The sequence below is a fragment of the Neovison vison genome, chromosome 11, assembly GCF_020171115.1.
Source record: "Neovison vison isolate M4711 chromosome 11, ASM_NN_V1, whole genome shotgun sequence".
NCBI lineage: Eukaryota > Metazoa > Chordata > Mammalia > Carnivora > Mustelidae > Neogale > Neogale vison.
Genome location: NC_058101.1, coordinates 34,237,423 through 34,263,609, shown reverse-complemented (window position 1 = coordinate 34,263,609; position 26,187 = coordinate 34,237,423). Strand labels below are relative to the sequence as shown.

The following is a 26,187-nucleotide window of genomic DNA, read 5'->3' as shown; positions in this document are numbered from 1 at the left end:
CACATTCCCTTGTGCAGTGAACAATCTGCACAACCTCACATGGTGGCCCTAGGTCCCAGTCTTGTTTTCCCTTTTTCAATCTATATTCCACACTGCCACCCAGGTGATATTTTTGTAAAACTCCTACCTAATTATGAACTTTCTTCTACCTTAAAATTTTTATGTCTATATATATTTTAGAAACCCCAAGCCTCAAGCATGCCATACACATGGCCCTCCTCACTCTGGCACCGAGGTTCTTCAAATCTTAGAGCCAACTGTGCTCCCCACCATGTTCCACGCCCCAGCCACAGTAGAGTTCTAGCGACTTCTGGAACATGCCAAGAACTTCCATTCCTCTGTACCATGGCACATGCTTTTCCTACTACAAGTTCCAATAATTTTTCCACTTCCCCCCTATATTTTAATTCTGCCCACAAAACTTATCTCAGGGACAGTTCTTCCATGCAATAAAGACATTTCCTGATCCCTTCACTGAAATGAACACTCCTTCCTCAGCAACCCCTGGGAGTCCAACCTCCCCACCACCTTGAATGAGTCAGGAGGATATTGCATGGGCTTTGAAGTTAGATGGGTCACAGAATCCTAACTCAAACATTTTTCCAGCTGAGTGAGTGTGGGCTAGTTACTTTCCTACCTAAATTTCAATAATCCCTAACCCAAGAATCACTGGGAAAATCAAAATGGCTCCACACTATGTCTTTCATACTTGCTCAGACACCAAAGTCACTCTGAGGGCAGAATGCATGAAATCTCAGTACATTTAATTTTATCATGTAAACTAAGAACTACTCCAGGAGGAGAAACTATGACATTCTAGGTACACAGGTTTTCAAATATACAAAATATCTATATTTTTACAATTATTGCTTGAAGTTTATCAACTACGGCTTCCAACCTCTTCCCCCCCCACCCAATCTGTTAATTTAACTTGGTAGTTGCAGGTACCAAAAGTTTAAGAAAATATAATGGAAGAAAGATTAGAAAATTCTATTTATAATTTATTTTGGAAGTAATCGGTCAGTATCATTACTGAATTTTCATAATCCAAGACCTCGCCTAAGAGTATCCCCCACCCACTGATGGCTCATCACCTGGTATAGGCTGAATAAATGTTATTGGAATCTGAATTTGAAACTCAAATTAAGTTCCTTGAAAGCAAAGGCATATCTCAGTCCTCTCTGAATAAGGAGTTCCCGGCACAGGAGCTGGCACATAGTAGTTGCACGCCAAATGTTGATTTAAGAACTGAACTTAAAATTGAGAAATTATGCAAAGGTCTAGGAAACATTCTGCATCTCCAATTAATTTGGATTATAATTTACTCCCATAAATTCTAGTCCAGAGTCTGTGAATTGTTATTCCCTTTGTAGCCATCCCCTCCTCTGAGAAATTGAGAATTTCTTGGGAGGGAGAAATATGTAGGTAGAATCCTTCCTTCAGCACAGAAATATTGATGAAGAGAGCAAAGCGGGAGCAATGTATCACCTGCACTCTCATAATGGAACAAAGGGACCAAAGAAGACACAGTGCTTTCTACACCGTACCTGTCAGACAATGGCACTTAAGAGTTTTGAATACCCATTTAGTCCCACAAGTCTCCTATTCAGAGCATGTCTGGTTACAGTAAACACTATAGAAATAATAGAAGGGGAATCCTAGTCTATTCTCTGTTTGCAAATGGAAAACCCACACTCTGTATTTCAGGTACAGATTCTCCTTTGTAACGCAAAGCCAAGATGGCCTCACAGTAAACAAAGAGTGAAGATCCAATTGTTTTACTTTCACTAAAAACGATTGTAGATAAATATTTATTAGCATGGGTATTCATTATTTATAGTTAAGTGGAAAAAGACAGGACACCAAATAGTTTGAAGAATAGAATCCTCTTTCAGTACTGACATAAAAAGAAACGTATGCACATGTTAGGTAGAAGAGTGAAATAGAAGCTATTTTTTACTTCTTTTAAAATAATCCATCGCCAATTTTTCAAAAAGTGCATCTATATAAACATTACAGACTCAAGCGTCCAGAAATCTACCTTAAATAATTAAATAAAATGCAAATGCAATCGAGCGAAAATAAAATTAGAGGATGCCAAGACGCTGAAAAGAAGTGTGGAGGTTGTTTTGGGTTCTGGATTTTTCCTACAACTGTGCTTGCCTTGCCCCAAAAGAAATCACTGATGCATTTAAGTCCCCCTTCTAGTTTTCAAAGTACGGTCAGAAACACTTCCCTATGGCTTTTGTCACTGTCAAAAAGGACCTCCTTCCTTCTCCCCTGCCCTGCCTCTTCCTTTCCTTATTTGCCTTCCACCTAACGGGTTCCTTCAGGACTGGATTTATACAGAGTGTATTTGTTGGGCCGGTGGGGTCAGGGGACCCAGGGGACAACAAAATGGCAGCTGACCCTCCATCCTGCCGCCTTCACCCTGGGACCTCCCCCGGGGACTTTGCGTCACAAACGGTTCCTGTGTCCAGGGACCGCGGAAGGACACGTCATCTCGAGGAAAACAACTTCCGCAGGAAATAGAAACCGAACCATCCCTAACCCCACACCATATAAGGTCATGTCCTGCCACCCCACCCTCACCCTATAAAAACCTGCTTGTGTCTATCCCAGGAGCGACTTCCCCAGCTCAATTCCTCACGAGTGAGGAACCTCGCCCGAGGACGCTTCCAGTAAAGCTTGTCTCAAGCCTATTTGCCAGGCTCCTTGCTTTCCTCTTCTCACCGCTGAATCAAACCTGACATTTGGTGCGGAAACCCGGGAGCAGATGGAGGCCCCACTCCAGTGGGAGGCCTCCCTCCTCTCGCCACCAGGACCTCTCCCAAGCCCAGTGCCTTGACACTGTGGGTAAGTTCCCCCCATTCCGCACCCTCGATCTGGGTGGTCCTGTCTGAAATCGCAGCTGCGTTGGGGCAACTCCACTGAGTCACCAGGTGACTCCCAAGTGGCGCCTGGGGATCAGGAGACGATGTCCCATCTCCACAGTAGCCTTCTCTGTCAGTCCCTAGTCCAAGGCTGAAAGCAGGGATGCCTGCCTCCAACCTTCAGACCACCCAGCAGGAATCCTGGGAACTGCCCAATCCTAAATCCCCGTGGGCTGTTTACTAACTGACCTTAACACTCTCTGGGCCTCTCCCAGGACTTACAGAGGGGACGCCTCATCCATTATTACACGATGGCCTAAATACTACTGGATAATCAGTCTCAATGGCCTCCCGAGGGCACCTTTAATTTCTTGATCTTAACTGATCTGGAACAATCTCTACCGCCATAAAGGCAAATAAATGGCCCAAGGTTCCATACATGCAGGCTTTCTGGAGTCTGCGCCCTCCTCCCTCCCTCTGTTCCCAAAGCTCCACCTCTCAAGTCCTCTTGGCAGGTATACCCCCTCCCTCCCTTCCACCTGCTCCTATGGCTCCAAAAACCCCTGAATCCTTTCCCCCTTCCCCTCTCTCAGAAACCCCTGAGAGTTTGTCCTGTCCACCGGCTTGGGGGCCGCTGCCCCCCCCAACACTCTGGGCCTCCTACCACCTCTTCTCCACCCTCTGCTCCTCCGTTACCAACTCCTGACCCCCACCCGTCACCTCCTTCCACCAACCCCTTCCCTTCTGTCTCCACTCGTACAGGATCCCGAAGGACCTTTCCCTCTCCTGATCTGGTCTGCCCTCTAAGGGAGGTTGCAGGGGCCCCGGGGGTCATTCGAGTCCATGCACCCTTCTCGCTCCAGGACCTTTCCCAAATTGAAAAACCATTAGGCTCTTACTCTGCCAACCTGGGAAACTATATCAAAGAATTCCAATATCTAGCCCAAGCATATGACCTATCCTGGCACGATCTTCATGTTGTCCAAACCTCTACCCTCACAGCCGAGGAAGGGGAACGTATCCAGGCCGCTGCCCGAGAACACGCAGACCAGGTCTGTCTGACCGATGCCACCATGCCGGTCGGTGCTAGGCTGTTCCTCCAGCAGACCCAGGGTGCGCCGCTGACGCCAAGACCTCATGATCCAATCAGAATGGCCAAGGTGGTCGCTGACGCCAAGGTGGCCAAGGTGACCGCTGACGCCAAGACCACATGATCCAAAGCCTTATCGCTGGCATGGGGGCGGCTTCCAACAAGGCAGTTAATTACAATAAACTAAGATTATTCAAGGCCCAGACGAAAACCCTACTGTTTTCCTTAACAGGCTTACCGAAGCCTTAACTCAATATTCCCGACTTGCCCTGACCCTACCTCTCTGGCGGGGCCACCGCCTTGTCCGCTCATTTCATCTCTCACTCTGCACCAGATATCTGCAAAAAAATTTTAAAAAGACTGAGGAGGGCCCTCAAACTCCCATCTCCAACCTGGTGAGAATGGCCTTTAAAGTCTTCAATCCCCGAGAGGAGGCAGCCGAACTTAAATGGCAAGCCAGGCTTCAACAGAAGGTCCAGCTCCAAACCCAAGGCTTGGTGGCAGTCCTGCGGCCGGCTGGCTCTGGGAGCCAACAGAAAGGGGGAACTAATGATGATGAGCATTTTTTCATGCACTTTTCAGCACTCAGGGAGATTCAAATTAAAACCACATTGAGATATCACCTTACACCAGTTAGAATGGCCAAAATTAACAAAACAGGAAACAACATGTGTTGGAGAGGATGTGGAGAAAGGGGAACCCTCTTACACCGTTGGTGGGAATGCAAGTTGGTGCAGCCTCTTTGGAGAACAGTGTGGAGATTCCTCAAGAAATTAAAAATAGAGCTTCCCTATGACCCTGCAATTGCACTCCTGGGTATTTACCCCAAAGATACAGATGTCGTGAAAAGAAGGGCCATCTGTACCCCAATGTTTATAGCAGCAATGGCCACAGTCGCCAAACTATGGAAAGAACCAAGATGCCCTTCAACGGATGAATGGATAAGGAAGATGTGGTCCATATACACTATGGAGTATTATGCCTCCATCAGAAAGGATGAATACCCAACTTTTGTAGCAACATGGACGGGACTGGAAGAGATTATGCTGAGTGAAGTAAGTCAAGCAGAGAGAGTCAATTATCATATGATTTCACTTATTTGTGGAGCATAACAAATAGCATGGAGGACAAGGGGCGTTAGAGAGGAGTAAGGAATTTGGGTAAATTGGAAGGGGAGGTGAACCATGAGAGACTATGGACTCTGAAAAACAGTCTGAGGGGTTTGAAGTGGTGGGGGAGTGGGAGGTTGGGGTACGAGGTGGTGGGTATTATAGAGGGCACGGCTTGCATGGAGCACTGGGTGTGGTGAAAAAATAATGAATACTGTTTTTCTGAAAATAAATAAATTGGAAAAAAAAAAGGGGGGGGAACTAATCGCACCCCTCCGAGGGCCTGCTTCAAATGCAGAGCCAAGGGACACTGGGCCCCGTCAATGCCCTAATCCAAAGTAACCAACCCAACCCTGCCCTCAATTGCCGAGTGATGGGCCACTGGAAATCTGACTGCCCCAGCCTCAGAGGCTCCCCAGCACCTCCACGCAGGGGAAACCCTGAACCAGTAAGTCCTGCTTTCCAACTACTTGGATTGGACGACGACTGATGGGGCCCAGACTCGGATCCCCCTTCACCCATGCTGAGCCCAGGGTCATGCTCTAGGTAGTGGCTAATTCCATCTCCTTCCTGTTGGATGCGGGGGCCACCTACTCTGTTCTGCCTTCCTACAGAGTACTAGCTTCCCCTCTCCAGTGGCGGTAATGGGAATTGACAGTACCTCCTCCAATCCACGAGCCACCCCACCCCTCTTGTGCAGCCTGGATGGGTTTCCCTTTTCACACTCCCTTCTGATAATCCCCTTGGCCAGGACATCCTTCATAAGCTCCAGACCACCATACACCTCTCCCCCTCACCTACCGCTTCTGCTCACCTCATTCTGTCCTACAGCAAGAGCGAGGATTCCTTACAACCAAGGGAACCCTAGTCAATGGACCCCTCATCTCAAAATTATTTAAGGCTCTCAGCCTCCCAATGAAGATGGCCATCATTCATTGCCACAGATACCAGATATCTAAAAATCCTATATCCCGAGGTAACAACAAGGCCAACTCTGTAGCCAGGACTACGGCTCTAGGCTCCTCCCAGGCTCACCTCCTACACCAGTCTGGCGAGGACTGGCAACTTGATTTCCCCGACATGCCACACTACAAATCTTTTCATTACCTACTAATCCTGGTAAATACCTTTACAGGATGAATTGAGGCCTTCCCTACAGCTCCAAAAAAAACCACAGCAGACGTGGTGGCCACTACACTCATTAAACACATCATCCCCAAATTTGGACTTCCACAGACCTTTCAGTCAGGCAACAGGCCGGCTTCCACTTCCAGCATCACCTAACAGGTCTCAGGGAGTCTGAACGTGTCACCTGAAAACTTCACATCCCCTACCATCCCCAATCATTGGGTAAGGTTGAGCGGGCCAACGGCCTTGTCAAAAAACATCTTACATACTTCAAGATTAAAGTGAACTCCCTCCCAGGATGTCTGGACAGCACGTGCCCTGGGACCCACCAAAGTACGCCTATCACGCCTTCCTCCTTCTCTTGACCCTACCCCAACAACCCCTCAATCTCCTAACCCCTTCCGATGGCGCTTTTACTTACAAGAAACCTGGTCCCAGCAAGGTGCTACAATTACCCAACTCCTTTCTCAGGTGGATTGCCAACCCCAAGGCTGTCAGGCCAGAATTTCCATGCCATTTTCTAACTTTAACTCATTATCTCGCGGGTGGTCAGATCCAACCATCTGTTTTATTTATGATCAGGTTCATCCCACATGCCGCACTACATGGGTAGACTAGTGGGGGGTGCCCCTATCACTGGTATGTTACACACCACACAGTAACCGAATGGGAGAACTCCAAACAAGATTATTACCGTAACAGATGGTGCCTTACCGATAATTGCCGATCATATTACCTAAACATCCCTGATCCCTGGGATAACAGATGGGCTAAGGGGGTAGAAGCAAAACTATACCCATATGCTACTAGTTCCTATCCCACAGCTATCCTTAAAATTTTCCGAAACTATACTCATATAACTACACATCTCCAAGACCAATCTAAAATAATACAATACCAGGAACAGGCCCTCCAAAACCACCTACAATACCCCTCTCTTACATGAATAGACCCTTTTTCCTGGCTTGCCTTAATTCGCTGGGGAACTCACTTAGCCAATATTACTGGTATAACAAACCTCTCCAGCTGCTTCATGTGTGTGGCTTTAAATCGCCCCCCACCTTAGTAGTGGCCCCCTACCCCTGCCCTTCAATTATACCCTATCAATACCTGCCTCTATACCACCTCAGACTAACCTCCAGAACATCCCCTTACTTCAGGACCCCCTAAACCCACAGTTTCCTGTCTGCTACTCAACCCCTAACCCGGTCCTCTGTAATACCACTCTCACCAACCCTACCCCCCAATATGCTTCTACCAGCGCGTTCTTGTGGTGTAATGGCGCCCTTTCCAAAACTCTCAACTCAACCCAGACTCTCCTATGAATTCCTGTCTTCCGATGGGACTAGGCCTCATCTCCTAGTCCCCCAGCTGACCATCTACAGTCAGGCAGAGGTATCCCTTCTCGCCAATCCCCCGATAAAACAAAAACGTGCAGTCTTCCTCTCTCTCATTATCAGAGTCTCCTTGGCCTCATCCCTGGTGGCCACAGGGTTAGGTGGGGAGGGGGGCCTTAACCCATTCCATAGATCCCACCAGAGGCCTATCTGAAAGACTCCAGAAAGGTGTCGAGGCCTCAGCGAAATCCCTGGCATCCCTACAACGTCAGATCACTTCAGTAGCCCAGGTGGCCCTACAAAATCGGCGTGCCCTGGACCTCCTCACCACGGAAAAAGGCAGCACCTGCATGTTCCTCAATGAAGAATGCTGTTACTACATCAATGAGACAGGTGTAGTTGAAACCAACACCCACACCTTGGCCAAAGTCCGGGAGTCTCTTCAAAACTGTTTTCCCCCTGGCAGCTCCGCCCCATCCCAATGGTGGCAATCCCCCTTAACTACCTGGCTTCTCCCAATCCTAAGCCCATTTACCGTGCTCTGCATACTACTAATGGTGGCCCCTTTGCATTCTCCGGGTCATTCAGGAAAGGGTCCATGAAATGTCTGGAGTGACCGTCAATCAACTCCTACACCCCTGCTCCGGTTTGCCCACTTCCGAAACCCCTACAACGTCCCTTATTCAGTAGAAAGTAGCCAGATTTGAGTCATCGCCCTATAATGACAAAAGGATCGGAATGTTGGGCCAGTGGGGTAAGGGGACCCAGGGGACAAAAAAATGGCAGCCGATCCTCCATCTTGCCGCCTTCACCCCGGGACCTCCCCCAGAGACTTTCCTTCACAAGCGGTTCCTGCATCCAGGGACCGCCCAAGGACACGTCATCTCGGGGGGAAAACAGAGCTTCCGCAGGAAACAGAAACCGAACCATACCTAACCCCACACCATATAAGATCATGTCCTGCCACCCCACCCTCACACTATAAAAACCTGCTTGTGTCTACCCCGGGTGCCACTTCCCCAGCTCACTTCCTCACGAGCAGCGGAACCTTGCCCGAGGACGCTTCCAGGAAAGCTTGTCTTGAACCTATTTGCCTGCCTCCTTATTTTCATTTTCTCGCTCCCAAATCAAACCTGACGGTATTTATGCATTATAACCTTCTTCTTTTCCTTTTTGTTTTTTTTAACCTAAAGGTAAATTACTCACAGCCTTCTGTGCGTATAAATATTCACTTAATATACTATCAATTTTAGGAAGCCAGGATCTTTTTGCCCTGGTTCCTCTGGTAACACAGGGCTGTCTTTAGCTTATTATTGTGACCAGAATTCCTACAGATAACCTTGCATCTACAAAATGGAAATAAAACTTGGACAACAGTGGCACAAAGGGAGATTTTGGTACAATGGAAGGAAAATACCCCATCAGACACTGTATTATATTTTAAAGAGATGGTACGTTATTTGAAAGGCAGTTTCAGTAGCTTACCTTCTGGGGGGCTAAGTTATATTTCCAATCTACACATCGAATATCTGGATTCTGAAGCCCACAGAACTAATCTTTCACCCTTTTCATTCCACTTCTGTGGACAGAATGATGACTTCCAACATAATCCTCTTTCAAACACCTTCCCAAGGAGGAATAATAACTGTACCACATAGGCTTTTCCTTTATGTTAAGGTTAATATGTGAATATAAAATTCAACTAAATAAATCGCTATGATTTTTCAAAATGCCACTGGCGGAAGTATTTCACAGCTGCAGATATTTCACTGTAACATTAAAAAACTCTTCGGGGAAAATTTTCAAAGTCCTTGCTTTCAATGAATTTATATCGACAGCCCTTAGAAATTATATTCGTGGTGTTATATAGTCTGTGTATGTGCATGTGTGTGTGTGTAATATTCTTTCAGTACAATCATCTTTTTTAACCTAAAAAGGCTTCATAATTTATGACCCTCACCTTATTGTAATTATTATATAGTAATACATAACTTGATTAAAAGCAAATTTAGAGTGTGTACAATATAACAATGAAATCTGATCTTACTATTTATACTTCTATGGAACTTCTAGAGCAGAGTTCTCTCCTGCCTTGTTTTGTTTTAGACACATTTTTACTTATTTGTACAGTCAGAAATGTAGATGAAGCCTAAGCCACAAGGCATACAAAGTTTAGGAAACTACCTAGGAATTTTATAGACTAACGGTTCCTATGCTCAATGATACTGTTTCCAGAACATGCCAGAAAAAAGATGTGTGTGTGTGTGTGTGTGTGTGTGTGTGCGCGCGCACGTGTACGTGTGTATGTTTTGTTCTGCTTACATTCTTACGGGCCATTCATACTTCCGTGTAAATTCTACAACAAAGCAGACTGACTTTATTATCTTCAAGGCCCATTTTACCTTTTCAAAAAGATCAGGGAATAAAACAACTTTACAGACCCACGCAATTTTTTCAAAAAGACAGCAAAACCATTCACACAATGTCTTAATTAGAATATCTCAGAGTACCAACAAAAAGCTATAAAACAGTAAAACTGACAGGCACATCAATTCTTCCAAGACCAAGCTACATGAGAGACTTATTGAAGAAACGATTACATATTTTATTTTCTTTTCCAGACAAGAAAAGAGCCAAATGGATTTAATTCTTATTCTAAAACTTCAGAACCAAAGAACCTATCTAAAAGTCTAAAACACCTGAGGCTCAGAAAACTGGATTCGCTTTCCTGGCAGCCCCAGTAAAATACTTCACCTTTATAATTTAATTTGTTTACTTCACACCTGATAAAAGGTTTATCACAATCTTGAAGACTTGAAGTTTATGAAGCCCAAAGATGTGCTACAATACAGACTGTCATCTTAATCTCTTAGAAGGCTTTTTTTTTTTTTTAAAGTCTCTCAAGGGGCACCTGGGTGACTCAGTGGGTTAAGCCTCTGCCTTCAGCTCAGCTGTCATGGTCTCAGAGTCCTGGGATCAAGCCCCACATCGGGCTCTCTGCTCAGCGGGGAACCTGCTTCCCCCGCCCCCTCTGCCTGCCTCTCTGCCTACTTGTGATCTTTCCCTCTCTGTGTCAAATAAATAAATAAAATCTAAAAAAAAAAAGTCTCTCAAGTTCTTCTCCATGTTTCAAATCTGTAAGAGCATATAAAACTTACAAAGCCTGGGAAGAATGAAAGTAGAAAAGCTATAACCCTACACTGTTAACTTTCTGAGAGAAGTATAAATAACAAGAATTTTTTTCTTTTTTAAAGCAAGTTAAAAAATTACTTACTTTTTCCCCAGGTCTTTGGTACAGAGCTCAGAAGGCAAATTCCCTTTTTCCCACAAAGTCTTGTTAATTAATAGCAATCACTCAGTGAGGTCAAGCAGCACAAATATCTAAAAATTGTACAGAGACAAAAAGTTAAAATCCAAAGTCATATCCGAAATTAAAAATCAAGACACTCCTCCTTGCTATTCAGGGTCTCTCTGCATAATTAAGATACAGATTTCATTGGAATATCTAAATGATCAACCCATGTTAGCTACTTTTCTTTCAGAACAATACTAACAAGGCCTGCTAAATCAAGATGGTATTTTGATCCATCGTCTTATTAAAATCCCTAAAGGAGGATCCAGCAAAGGCTTCTTGGCAACAATTTACGGTAAAAATGTCCTTCTCGGGGAGCCATAAAAAAATAACTGAGGGAGGATCTGGGCTTCTAATTATATTGCGACTTGGGAGGGAAGGTCTCCTAAAGTCACACTTGCCTGCTCCACCTTCCAAAGATGAGCTCATCTCACAAGCAAAGAAATGGTTGTAAATAGAAATGAACCAGTAACAACCTAAAGAGAATCACCTACAACTTGTAAGCACCCTTCTCATGGATTCATTTAAGCACACTTCAGTTTTGCAGGTGGGAATGAGAAGTGAGCTGTTTTCTCTAATCAAAAAGAAAAATCCAAAAATTCCGTATGATAATATCCTTACTTGAAACCGAAGTTTTTTCCCAACAATCTCGCAAATGAATACATAGGTAATAACTCATGAGATGACAAAGTTTGAGTAGGTAAAACAGGCGCCAAAGGTAAACCATAACGGAAAGTTGACATGCCCCCTCCACCCCCAGGTTCTCCCATGCTGGGCCTTAGACTAGATGTAATTCTAAGCCTGATAAACTCATTTAAAAGCCAGAAGAGCTTGAGAAATAGGTCAGTTAGAGGGAGCCAAGAAGCCCTGTTACAGGAGATGGTCATAACTGACAAACAGAATCCCACAAACATCGAGAGGCATCACTCATTATTATTACTGTCATCGTGGTTGCCTATGTTTACACGATGCTCACTTGTATGCCAGATTCTTCTCGGAAGTGTTCTACACGTATTCACTGTTAGGGATGGAGATCAGAAGAACATCCCCTCGACATCACTGTCTTACCACTCGGTACACTCAGTTCTGCTCTAACGTTTGTGTTTGTTCCAAGATTGCTATACGAGTGAACAATCCGAGCGTCACTCGAATTTCACGTTTGCTGATGCACGATTTCATTGCAGGAAACCCGAGGTAATAGCAGAAGATTGCACCCAGAGAGAACGCAGCTGCGTTAAGACACGTGGGATGCTCAAAGCCCATGCCTCCCACATCTACAGGCGACCCCAGTGTCCACCAGGGCTAAGAGCTAACCCATTCACAATAGGGTGTCCCAACTTCCCTTCTGATTTCAGGGAACCCGCCTTCCACCATTGCAAATAACTCACAGCCTGCAACTTTTGGAAGGCCTCAGTCTGCAGGAAAACATCAGGATTTTGTCAAGGTAAAGTGTCATACTGATTGTACTATTTATTTCTTAACCACCTAATATGTGTAAATATGTGTTACAATTTTATTCAGTTCCTACCTTACTTTTTTAATGTGTCACTGATAAAGCTTTCTGAGCTTTATTTTTCCCATAAGTGCTGTGGGTTTTCCTGCATGATTTTGCATAGCATGGTGGGTCTTAGAAACACCTGTCTCACATTTTAGCAGAACTGACTATATGATAACTATCGTTTATAAAGATGCTGTGATTTGAACCAGAAGGGTGTAAATTGTGATTTTAATTGCTTTTCATTATGTCAAAGAGGACAGCAACATACATAATACAAATTGAGAAAGATTCTCCTTCACACGTTTATAATGCTCAAGTGTAGACACTTAAGGGACATTTCGAATGACATGAAACTTGCTTTGTGAGAAGTTCCCTAATGGTGTTCAATAAATAAGCTTTCACCACCCCATTCTGTGCAGATCAAGATGATAGCAGTATAAAGACAGATCCTAGCAGGCAAGAAGGCTTAACTCTAATTACTGGAAATGACAAACTGAACTGAATTAGTTTTCACTCCTTGAAACCAGTGAATTAAAAAAGACTGAATTTATCGAAGACCCACCATGCTATGCAAAATCATGCAGGAAAACCCACAGCACTTATGGGAAAAATAAAGCTCAGAAAGCTTTATCAGTGACACATTAAAAAAGTAAGGTAGGAAACGGAATAAAAATTGTAACACAGTTTTACACATATTAGGTGGTTAAGAAATAAATAGTACAATCAGTATTTGATTGTAAATCAGACTTTGAATTTGAATTTTAAAAGTCCAAAATACGCATAAAAAGTATGGATGTATATGTACAAAGAAGTTTTCCTATGATAAGTAATAATGATTTTAAACAATTTTAAAAATATAAATGCCCAACAATGAGTAACAGTTTTTTCTAAATCCATAAATCACTTAATAAAATGGGAAAATGTGGACTCCTGGGTGGTTCAGTGGGTTAAGCCTCTGCCTTCAGCTCGGGTCATGGTCTCAGGGTCCTGGGATCGAGCCCCGCATCAGGCTCTCTGCTCAGCAGGGAGCCTGCTTTCCCCCCACCCCTGGCTGCCTCTCTGCCTAGTTGTGATTTCTTTCTGCCAAATAAATAAATAAAATCTTTTTTTAAAAAATGGGAAAATATTTCTAAGCAGTGTTCATTTGCAATGCAGACTATAAACCAATATGTTCTGTATAGTCCCAATTTTGTTTAAAAGTATCTGTAGCTAGAAAAAAAGGTGGGGGAGTCAACATTTGTATATCTGCTAATTGCAGAAAATGAAATTAGAGTAGAATAATCTTTAGTTTCTTTGCATTTTCTTGTGATATCCAGATTTCTCACAATAACCACACTTCTTTTACAATTGCAAATAACAATAGATTAAGAAATGTCTGGGTGGCTCAGTCATTAAGCCTCTGCCTTTGGCTCAGGCCATGATCTCGGGGTCCAGGGATCCAGCCCAGTTGCAGGCCCCACACTCAGTGGGGAGTCTGCTTGTCCCTCTCCCTCTCCTTCTGTTTCTCCCCCTGCTTGTGCTTTCTCTCGATCAAATAAATAAAATCTTTTTTTTAGTCTTTTTTTTCCATTTTATTTTCCTTCAGTGTTCCAAAATTCATTGTTTACGCACCACACCCAGAAAAAATAAAATAAACAAAATCTCTAAAAACACACACACACAAATAACAATATGCTACACAAAAACAGAACTAAAGAATTTGATGGGAAGAGCCTCTTTTTATCCCCACTTTAAGTTCATGCATGAATCCAGCCAATAAAGTCTAGCGCAAGAACAAGGACACCAGAGGCTTCTTTCACACGCATTAACAGATCCAGTGTCATGACCAAACCCTTCCAAGTATTTTCTGTCTGACAACTCAAGGCAAATACAGTCCCAAAAGGGACATTCAAAGTATATAAATCCATTACATCAGCCAAAATACAATTTGCTTTTACTGGCTAAAACTGTCATGGATTTAGTAAAATCCAGATGAAAGAGGATTTTTTAAAAATTATATAATTGTATACAAGCTGTCTTAATGTCTGAAAGAAATTTCATTCTGAATGAAGAAATTGTGTTCCGTATAAAGCGCCTTTCAAACAAGATCAAGATTAAAGAAATTCAAGGGAGAATGGATTTGGGCATAGGAATAAACACTCCACTTGGTGAGTTTTAAATAGAAAGTACAAAGAGAGGCTGATCTTGATGGCTTCCAAAAGATATGAGTTATATCAAAATCTTCCCAATAACCACGAAACTTGACTTTAAAAATTGTCCGTTGGCCAAAAAATGGTTGACTCCTTTGTTGTGAGGGCACTTAGTTTGATCATACACACAGACGTCACAAAAGAAATGAATGGAGAGGGTACTCAGGAGTCAAAGGACAATGTGGGACAATGCGGCCACAACACACCTGGGTTCACTCACCTATGCTCGGTTTGCCGCCCATTTAAATAATGTGTGCCTTTCCATTTTCAGTTTAACCTTCCTGGCAGAACGCATACCCAGGAACTAGCGAGAACAGTTGCCTTCATATGACTCTCCATTCTCAGGAACAGACCGAGAATTAAGTCAGTGTTTGTGGGAGTGTGTGCGCTTCGGTATTATAAAACCACAAAGCATCTGTAATGTTCAGCGTATACACATTGGAATAAAAACCATATTCCTGCTGCACAAAGTATACACATAGTAGGCGTTATATTTTTGATTTGTGTTTTTTTTCCACTTCCACCAATGTTGACTTTGATGGAAACCAGACAAAAACAAAACCCTCATGTTTTAAATTTGCTTCCACATTTTCAAGCATATTCAACAGGTTCCCTATCGAATGGAAACGAAAGCTACTGGCTTCAATTTTGCTTTGAAGACTAGAAAAGGCAAGGCAACATGAACATTTAGATTATGCTATTAGGTATAAAAAGAGAGCACAGAGGACATACTGAGCTCCCCAAAAAATCAGTTGATTCAAGATACCTCTCAGAAGCTTCATCATCTTATCAAATGCATGCTGATTACTTGGGAAAATAATGGAAATTCTTGGCCTCTGAATCTCACAGGTTGCTGCCTAAAATGCTGCACATATGCACCCCAATAATTTGCAACCAAATATTATATAATCAGCTGCCAAGTTAGGTATTATACTTAATTGCGAGTATTCAAAATACAAAAAGTATGAATTTTAACTGTTAAAGGCCATGCTGAAATATACATCCATCTCTGTATAACATATGCTGACCCTGAAAATACAGAGCACTTAGGAACTCGCAGGATGGAAACTATAATTTTTAAATTGCTCTAAGAATTAGCATATGTATAGCTCAGGGGAATATACTCTCTTAGCATTACCGGATAGAGAAAAAGGGGCAACCAATTTTCAGAATCTACCTAGAACACAAGCAGGAATTATTTCCTGGGGCTCTCTAGCCACTCCTTGGGCAGAATTCCAACAGAATTTAAATCGGTCTTTGGCACCACCACCTCACTTCCCCTTTCGCCTCCTGTGCCACCTCCAGTCCAAAGCCAGAAGACCTTCACTTAACTTTCGATGGCCTCTTCCTTTCAACTGGTTCTTTCCTTCCAACTTCTAAACACCCCAATGGTTCCATGCGAATATTTTAGCAGACACTGGAGGATGGGAGAGCTTAAACAAATGACTGTAGATGTTTAACTTCCTCTAGATCATAAGCATTTTCAAAGAAAAGCCTGAGCACCCAGCTCTTGGCTTCTAGATACCTTCGTTCATTCCAGAAACAGTTGGGTCCAGGCCTGGAGCAAGGACAGCACAAAATTGCTGAGAATATCTTACTATGCCAGAAACTAAGGAAATGCTCACATAATAATGCAGACATGACAAAGGGACACGGGAGCCGCCTCAAAGGGGCTCCCACTGGCCAAACGGGACAGCTGGAACAAAAGCAAAAAAAACAAAAACAAAAACAAAAAAACAAGAATGATGTGAATGAATTAGAATATACATTTTTAAAAAAGGAACCAGAAATCCACAGACATTCATGAAATAGGGGACAGCAGGAAGCTCTTCTTTACAAAGAATGCCAGCTAATAAAACACCTGAAAGGTGAAACAGCAGAAAGAGAAAATCTCACTTTGCAACCACCACGGCAATAATTGATTCAGTCAAGGATCATTAATGGATGCTCAAACCCATTAGGGAAAGGGTTTTGTGGATCAGGATACTCACACAGTCTCAGAGTATTACCCCACAGATGACTTATCACTTGCGAAGGGGAAAGGGTGTCTTTATAATGGAAAATTCTGGAAGATCACTCTGCCCAAGCAATAGCATAATCAATTAATCAATTATGGAACAATTGAATGTCATGTGTCTCCACAATGACTGTGTCATATGTCTGTCAAAATGCTTAATCTGTATCTCATCATAAAGTAACAAACAAATCTAGATTATGGTACTTTCTGCTAGACAACTGCCTTGAAATCTTCCAAAATACTAATGCCATGAATGATAATTAAAAAACAAAAAACAAAAAACGGGGCACCTGAGTGGCTCAGTGGGTTAAGCCTCTGCTTCGGCTCAGGTCATGATTCCAGGGTCCTGGGATCAAGCCCCGCATCGGGCTCTCTGCTCAGCAGGGAGCCTGCTTCCTCCTCTCTCTCTCTGCCTGTCTCTCTGCCTACTTGTGATCTGTCTGGCAAATAAATAAAAAAAATCTTAAAAAAAAAAAAAAACGGGGACACTGTTCTAGATTAAAGGAACCTAAAGAGACAAAATTCAATGAATGATTGTTGATTCTTAGACAAGGAAAGGAATAGGTATGAAAGACGTTATTGGAATAACTGGGGAAAGTTAAGGAAGTATTCAAATATTATCTATGCATTAGATACTATTTTGTGGTGATAAGGATAAAATTGGTCATGTGGAAGAGTATTCTGGTCCTTGGTAGATATGTGTTAAAGTACTTAGAACAAGAAGGCTATGATCTCTACAACTAACTCATATTGTTCAGTAAAAATTATTTAAAATATGTGGATGTGTAGAGAGCCAGACAGACACAGAGACAGAGATAAAGAAAATCTGGCAAAATGCCAGCATTTTATATGACAGGCTAGCCGTGACCTGTAAGAACCGGTAACCCCGATTACTTGTGGGCTGCATCTTCTCTGTATAATGAGAGATCATAAATGAGTTGAAAGGAAACAGACACAGACAGGTATCTAGTCCTCCGGTGTCAGAGCTGTTAGCCTACCTTCCAATTCATTGCTCTTCTGTAGCAATTAAGTGAGGGTCACTAGTTGGGAGGAAAAAGATTAAAAATGAAAAAGAAACCCAAGGAAGAGGATGACAGTGGGTAAACATGAGCAACAGCAAAGATTCAGTCTCCTCTACTCATTGGATAGAAGAGGTAGGTCAAGGTTTCCAAATTCTGCCTTGCTTCCCATTCTGGTGAGAAAGCCAGTGTGGGTGCGGCCATTTCCGCTGAGCCAGAAAGAGTCCCTCTGCAAGCTTCCTACTGACCAGACCCTGAAAAGGGAAGGCTGAGCACTTCAGGTCATCTCCAGCCCTGGTCAAGCCTAGAACAGGGCGTATCTGAGCCACTAGCCAGGGAAGCAAACAAACGTGCATTCCAGAACCACAGCTCTCGGCAGCTACCCCAAGTTTAATGGGTTTGAAACAGAATTTTCCCCACCAAACTTGATCCCTCATTTCTGTAACCCCTTTTCTTCATCCACCCAGTCTCAAAACAGCAGCTTCGTCTTTCACTTGGGTTCCTGTGGCAATGTTGGCCACAGTCTCTCATATTCCAGGCAAATGGCCTCTCTGTCCTCTGTTCTTCCTCACAATTCCTGTCTATCGTACTCACCTGGCACTTTCTTAATATCTTTCTCACACAGTATCAATTCCACACCCACTGTAGGCAAGCGCTTTGCTACTCTCTCTCATTTAAAAATCATTGTGAGGGACGCCTGGGTAGCTCAGTGGGTTAAAGCCTCTGCCTTCAGCTCAGGTCATGATCCCAGGGTTCTGGAATCGAGCCCTGAATCAGGCTCTCTGCATAGCACGGAGCCTGCTTCCTTCTCTCTTTCTGCCTGTCTCTCTGCCTACTTGTGAGCTCTGTCTGTCAAATAAATAAATAAAATCTTTAAAAAAAATAAAAATCATTGTGAGTCTGTGAAATATTCTTTTATCCCGACATTACAGAAGAGATGGATGTTCAGGTGAGACAATCAGTCCAAGGTCACGGTGGTAAGGCTGACATTCAGACCTGGTCTTCTGGTTTACCTTAACACCAAGGGGCTTTGTATTGTTAGTTACAACACCATTCATTCCCTTGCCATAAATCAAGTGGATGATTCTCAAAGGAAAGGACCCATTTCATCCAACTCTGTGTTCTCATGAGAGCCTAGCAGTACTCATAACTCATGTTCATGGATTCAAGCCTCAGCTCAGAGACCATTTTTCTTGACAGCGTCTACCCCTGTGGAAGCAACCACTCACTCCTCCTTGCCCTCCGTATGCTTCTCCTGCAGGATACGCAAGCCCTACCCGCGGGGGCTGTGACTGCCACGTGCGGACCCAGAACACAGGAAGCCCTTCGCGAATGTCCACTGAATGAAATGTTTATGTGTTAGTGCGGTTTCTCGACAGGGTTGCTAGGCCTTACTAAAAGAAAAGAACAGGACCTCATTTTCAGCTTTAGCACATACTGAGGCAAATTATTTTTAAGGAAGCGTGACAGAGGGGAAATGGAGAACAGAGAGGTCTCGGCTCTCTGAGCCATATCCACTTCACTTGCTGCCCTGGGTATAGTGTTCTAGAGCTTCCAAATCATTCAATACAAATTATGATTCTGGGGTAGAGCCCAAGATTCTGCATTAGCAAGTTCCCAAGAAATGTCAAGGACGCTGAGTCTCCAGACCACACATCTGAGTAGCAAAAAGTTCTAGACAGTTACGGTGAAAGTCTGCCCGTTTAGAGAGACGTAACACACAGATTAAAATAGTGAGACATAAATTCAGAGAGTGTTAACGCTAGTTATCTCTGGGTTTCTCCTTTCCACTTTTCTATAATTTCCCAGAATTTTATCATGATTCTTGCTGATGGAAATAAAATTTTAAATCCTATATATACAATTGCACTTAAAAACTGTACATTTGGACATTTCCACTCTGCGCGGCTACATCTTTATTTAAGCCACAAATATACTTAAAAGGACTAGCTAGACTGGGGAGAGAACAGGTTGGTGAATTAGCAATTCCCCATCTCCTCATTTTAACACTTAGATTAACATAAAACAGCAATGATCCTTAAAAAACAGTCACCACCTCGAGCATTGTTTTTCTCAGGTCCCTTTCCCCTAAAAAGAAAGAGAAAGAATCCATTCAGCTGGAAGACAATAAAAGGCAACTCAAATTAAGGACAGAAGGAGAAACTAGCAAGCAGGACATACTCAATCTTTCCAAGTGGGTCAATGGAACAGCATCAAAGTCCAAACAGAGGTGGAAATAGGGTTCCCCCAGAAGAGGCAGGGCGGGCTGGGTTCCACTACGAGGCTCAGAGGAATCATTTAAAGTAGCACTCACTGTGCACCTGCCAATGAGGTGGAAAGAAATGGTCCCCAAAGGAGCCCCAGTTCCACAGTGTAACAAGGCAGTGTCATCAGGAAAAGGCAATGAGAGGGTGCCCCTTTGGAGGAAAACTTTCCCCAATACCCATCTCCTTCTCTTGTCTAAGAGTCTCAGTGCTGGCCAGGGTATATTCTGTGAGTCGTAGAAGTGCAGCCAGGGGCAAGGGGTGCATTTTACACACCTACCCCAAGACTTACAACAATTCAGATACTTGCCCAGTCATAGGTGTCTGTGACTCGGGGTGAGGCCAAAACTGAAGGAGAAGACCCAGCGCCCCAGCACCTACAAGGTTCTGCCTCCTCTGCTTTCCAATTTCTTCCAACTTTCAGGGAGGACTATCCCATCGCAAGCATCAGGTATTAGTACCACAATTCCACCCATGGCCCTGACAGACTTTGTGCCTTCCAGAAATACTGTGAAATTCACTGTGACATTACCCATAGGGATGGGAACCGAATGTCCAAAAGGCTCATCAAGACAGAGGGACCAAAAATCACTTCTCCGTGTCTACACAGAACAATTCAAGAGGTCTTTTCACACGGAGGAAGTTTCGACTCTGGGCTCAACTGAAAACAGCAGGTCACAGTATCTCTACTGAATTCTGTGAGTCCAGTGCTGGTCTACCCAGGGCAAGTAGGCAGACAGAGAGTGATTTAAAACTGCAATCACCTGAGATTCCAAAACTGACATCAGAGTCATCATCTTGATAGGGGAAATCTGAATTTATCTAAACTTACATTTATTTATTAATATTCAGTAAGGCAGCTTCCTTATTTCTTAGCGATGCATGCTGAAGTATTTCAGGGTAAAATGTCATGATATCTAGAACTTATTTTTAAATGGTTCAGCGGAAGACAACCTATGAAAATTCATACAGATGAAGTACATAGGGAAGAATGTTAGAAATTATTAAAGTTAGGGACGCCTCGGTGGCTCAGCTGGGTTAAGCGTCTGCCTTCAGCTCAGGATCCTGGGACTGAGCCCCACGTTGGGCCCTCTGCTCAGGAGGACGCCTGCTTCTCCCTCTCCTCCCGATCTGTGCACTGTCACTGTCTCTGTCTCAAATAAATAAAATCTTTTAAAAATTATTATTAATTATTATTATTAATAAAATTAGATGGAGTTTCCATGGATGTTCATTGTGGTATCTGTTCTAATTTTTTCTATATTTGAAAACTTAAAAGTTTAAATTTATGTCAGTCCATAAAGAGCACTGGGTACTGTATAAGGCTGATGAACTGCTGACCTCTACCTCTAAAACCAATAATATGTTATATGCTAATCAACTGAAATTAAATTTTAAAAATGAAAAATAAAAATTAATAAATTTATATATCCGTCAAAAATATTTACAACCTTACAGTTTTATCTCCCTTGTCCAATTATTGTCCTATCACCTTACGCTATGGTCCATCTACAGTAAATAATTTTCTTGAGAAGACATTTCCTCAAGCCTTCCCACTCTCTGTACCTTTGTGTACTATAGTCTCTCAACCTGGCATTTTCTTTCACAGGTCACTAGTGCCTCTGGTCAGAGTAGATTTAATCCTTTTACGTCAATCTCAAATGCTGCCTTTCCCAGGAAAATGTTCCTAACCACCACCAACAACAACAACCCCCATGCCCCGCACCTTTACACATCACCGTTTCCTGACTCCTCACCACATTTGGCGCAGTCTATCCCGCGTGGTCGAACTTGAAGCTGACATTGACCGACAGCTCCCTATGTGGGAGGCCCTGCTCTCCACACACCCACATACATTCTTTCATCTACTCACTTTATACCTACCAGAGCGAGGCAGGAACTGCTACTACCCTTTTCTCACAGGTGCCAACACGGGGGTCTGAGAGGCTGCATGACTTGTACAAGTCACAAGGGTAGTAACGGGCAGCGGCAGGCTTCATTCAGACGTAGGCCTCTCTGCTTCCAAACTCTCAAACACTATGGCGTGTGTCATTTGCCCAGTGGCAGGATCCATTGTAGCCACATTCTCACAACTTAACGGCAGGAAAAGCATCTGATTTGTTTATTCACTCAACAGACAAAACTAGTGGAAAGCCACTGCCGTCTGCAACAGTGATGGGACACAGCAGGGAGCAAAAAACGGCAGTTTTTGATCCAGGTACAAACTAGGAAAATCTGAACACACTATAGACTTTGATCTCATTGCTACCTGCTGATTCATTGTAACAAATGTCCTGCAGTAATATAAGATGTTAACAATGGGGAAATGGGGTAAGAGGGTACTGAGCTGGGTACTATCTTCTTCATTTTTCTGTAAAACTAAAAATATTCTAAAAAATGAGGTCTATTTTAGGGGCACCTGGGTGGCTCAGTGGGTTAAGCCTCTGCCTTCGGCTCAGATCATGATCTCAGCATCCTGGGATCGAGCCCTCCATCAGGCTCTCTGCTCAGCGGGGAGCCCGCTTCCCCCTCTCCCTCTGCCTGCCTCTCTGCCTGCTTGTGATCTCTCTAGCTCTGTCAAATAAATAAATAAACCTTTAAATAATAATAATAATAATATGATCTATTTTAAAAATGAAAAAAAGAGGATGACCATGAGGTTGGTTTTCTGGATTGGCACATAAACTGCCAAAGAGTGGTCCAGCCCTCTTCGGCAAAGGGAAGGCATGCATGGGGTCTATTGGAGGAGTGACGTGGAACTAGAATGTCTGACTAAGTGTGTGGCATGAATCTCATGCATTCATATCCCTCTTCTCATACGACCCCAACATGTTTCAGGCTCCAAGTTCTCCAGCTTAATCCACGACATTTTATTCATTCCCAGGAAGAGATTCACCACATCTCTTCCTTCTCTAAATCAATTCAAAGTTCTTCAAGTCTCAGAAAGACTCTAAGAAGTTTAAAAAAAAATTTTTTTTAAAGCATTGATATTGGGGCGCCTGAGTGGCTGAGTGGGTTGGAGCCTCTGCCTTCAGCTTGGGTCATGATCCCAGGGTCCTGGGATCGAGTCCCGCATCGGGCTCTCTGCTGAGCTGGGAGCCTGCTTCCTCCTCTCTCTCTCTGCCTGCCTTTCAGCCTGCTTGTGATCTCTGTCCATCAAATGAATAAATAAAAAATAAAATAAAATAAAATAAATAAAAATAAAGCACTGATACTTATTTTCTTTTAAAAAAAAACACTGAGTCCTAATTCCCAAGTTCAAACCCAGGACTTCAAACATCTATCTGCGCATTAACACACTCAACCATCCCATGCATGGTTCTTCCCTAAAGATGGGAAGTCTGCCTTTCTCCGTCCAGGCACCTCTCCCCACTCTGAGAGCTGACTCTCTCCACTGCATTTATGAGATCTGCTGGATTCGCACACAGAAAGACCTTCCTGAGTAGAGCCAGCCTAATAAGTCACCATGAGTAACAGTAACTCTTTGTGAGATCACCCTCCTGGAAAACTACAGAAGAGCGTCTCAGATATGCAAATATTGAACAGACACTGTCCGACACACTACTAAGCACAATGGTAAGTAACAGCGTTAAGAGTATTTTACTATTTGTGGTGCATTTTATAATTTAGCCTCATAAAAGTACTGTGATATGGGTGGGGAAAGACAGCACCGTTTTATAGATGAGGAAAATCGAAGCTTATAATTGAAGTCAGAACTCCTTCAAGTCCACCACTGATCTGTTCCACTCGGGATCCTTCCAGGCCTGGCTCAGTGCCATCTGTGTTTTTGCTCACTGCAGCCAGAAAGACAGGACCTCTCCTGCCTTGTAATTTTCCACAGTACTCTCCGCATCCTGTAGGCAGTCTGTCTTTCTCTGCAGGCCATTATCTACTCATGCATCCAAACTTCTAGCAGAATTATATAATCCAACTCAGGATGAGGGCACTGCCTCCCTCATGCCTCTCCCTCCCAAGTGCTAACACAATGCCTCACACAGTGGGGGCTCCCCAAATCCAGTGGCCCATGACCACATGAGTGATTCTCCGCTGCACAGCTTACCCATGGGCAAAAGCCATGAAACAAAAACATATGCTGTTCTGGTTCTTGAAAACTAATGGGCAAGTTCAAGATGACTTTTTTCCCCTTGACCTTAAAGCACAAGAAATTACATTTATGTTTTACAACATGGCCAATAACCATAAACAGAAAATAGAGTTTTGTTTTCCCCATGGGTCCTCAGCTGGGCCTCCAACTCGGGGCCCAGAACATTCAGGAATGCGCCACAGGTCTCAGTTTTCATTGAGATTCCAGAAAAGGGGAAGAAGAAAAATTCATTTTACCATCCATATAGCTTGAATTCCTCTTACAGGAACTACACTCAAGAAAATAACACCTAAAACTGACTAGTGCATATTTTTTTTCCCCACAGACTTCTTGGCCATGTTGACCATTTTTATTAGAGCATAAGACTCTCAGAACCTAAATCAAATGAAAAGTCAAATATTTACAAAAGGTTAAATCACGAAAAAAGAATCCTTCTCTGCCCCCTGTATGAAATAAAAAGCCCCTGACCTTGCACAGAGAGTGACTAATTCAGAGTTAACTGTTCCTGCCTCAAAGGAAACCCAGGCTTCTAGAGCACCCAGACATCACAGAAGTTGCTGAAAGAAGCAGTTTACTGAATGGTACTTCTGTGTCTTCAAAGTTTTAATATGTCCAACGGTGGAAAACTAAAACCATCTGGATTAAAGAAGCTAAAATTCAATGCCTGCTTTGTTTTTAACCAGAATAACCAAAATTGAAATATAGCTCACCAAGGTTTTCAATTTCTGCCTCGGTATTTTTCCTTCTGTGTCCAGCTATAAAAGAGACTTTTAAAATATATATAAAATAAAATGTTTAGTTCTATCATCAGTAACACATGTGCTTTTGAGTTGTTGTTTTTTTTAATCAGGAATGAAAGATGGGATGTACAGTTATCCAAACCCTTCCCTGTACATCCTAAGGCATATGCTATACACCCAAACAACACAGAAACAGAATGTCCTCAGACTTCAGTTAATAAATTGCGTCTCTGCCCTCCCAGAAAAGTGATCACAAAATACCAGAGGGGGTTTAGGATGTGTGTGTGTGTGTGTGTGTGTGTGTGTGTACACATTTGCATGTGCTCCTCTGTGGTGTGTCTGGGTGGGGTTAGGGTGGGGAAGGGCAAGCAAGAGAGAGACAGAACTCATAAAAAGTATCTTAGGGTATCTCCTAAAACCCAACGTTCTACTCCTTCTTTTGTTTTCCACTCTGATCTTTTCTTAGGACATTGACCCACTTAGTAACAGGCTCCCCTGTCCCCTGGCTCCTGGTTGGCTCTGCCCAGTGGAGAGGTTCCCACAGGTGGGTGGGCACCCACAGGAGAACAGAAGGAAAAAGAATGATTCCCTCCCCGCAGGGTCCCGTCAGGTCACAGGTCCTGTCCGGTGAACCCCTGCACAGAGCTCTTGGTCTCCCTATAATTGCTCCCTCTCTTAACCCCTCAGGTTCCAAGTGGAAGGAGTTTGGCTGCTTCTACCCTCAGAGCCCCACACTATCCTAGTGTTTCCCCTAGACCCTCCCCAAGTTCCCAATCTGAATGTGCCACCTGTTTCCTGATGGGACCCAGACTGACACGGAGACCTAAAACATTTGAATCCTCACCTAAGAAGACAGTGTCGGTCACTACTACGGCTCTGATCCCACTTTTAAAACAGCCTTATACCATGATGTCAAAGAGGAGTCACTCCACAATTTTTTGGGGTCTTTTATAGCTAATCATTTTGGCTGCTATACTGACATGTTCCTTTGTTTGTTGTAATCCCCAAATTGCATCATAAGCCATAAATTACACAGTAGAGGAAACACCCTTGTACTTAAGTGATCCCTTTGGTCAGCCTTATCGAGGTATGACTGACACACAGAACTGTAAGATATTTAAAGTGTACAGGGACGCCTGGGTGGCGCAGTTGGTTGGACGACTGCCTTCGGCTCAGGGCGTGATCCTGGAGTCCCGGGATCGAGTCCCACATCGGGCTCCCAGCTCAGAGCTGCTAGAGCTGCTTCGCTCTCTGACCTTCTCCTCGCTCATGCTCTCTCTCACTGTCTCTCTCTCTCAAATAAATAAATAAAATCTTTAAAGTGTACATCGTGCTGATGCGGTGTACGTATTCACAGTGAAGGATTTCCCCCATCTAGTTAATCACCCCATTCCGTCACCTCGTATTTATTTCTTTAACCCCTCCCCCCTTTTTTGGTGAGAACATTTCAGTTCTACTCTCTCCAC

General features: G+C 43.5%; 1 protein-coding gene across 11 annotated transcripts in view; it reads right to left on the bottom strand.

The window, feature by feature from the left end:
• The window catches only part of APBB2 (amyloid beta precursor protein binding family B member 2), a 374,503-nt gene that overhangs the window by 256,334 nt on the left and 91,982 nt on the right, over nt 1-26,187 (bottom strand). For 10 of the 11 annotated variants that reach the window (XM_044224322.1, XM_044224331.1, XM_044224328.1 and 7 more), the window contains one exon: nt 10,812-10,918. The exons of the other annotated variant lie outside the window; for it this stretch is intronic. The gene's annotated coding sequence lies outside the window, so the exon portion shown is untranslated. The remainder of the gene's footprint in view (nt 1-10,811; nt 10,919-26,187) is intronic. 11 annotated transcript variants of the gene reach the window in all.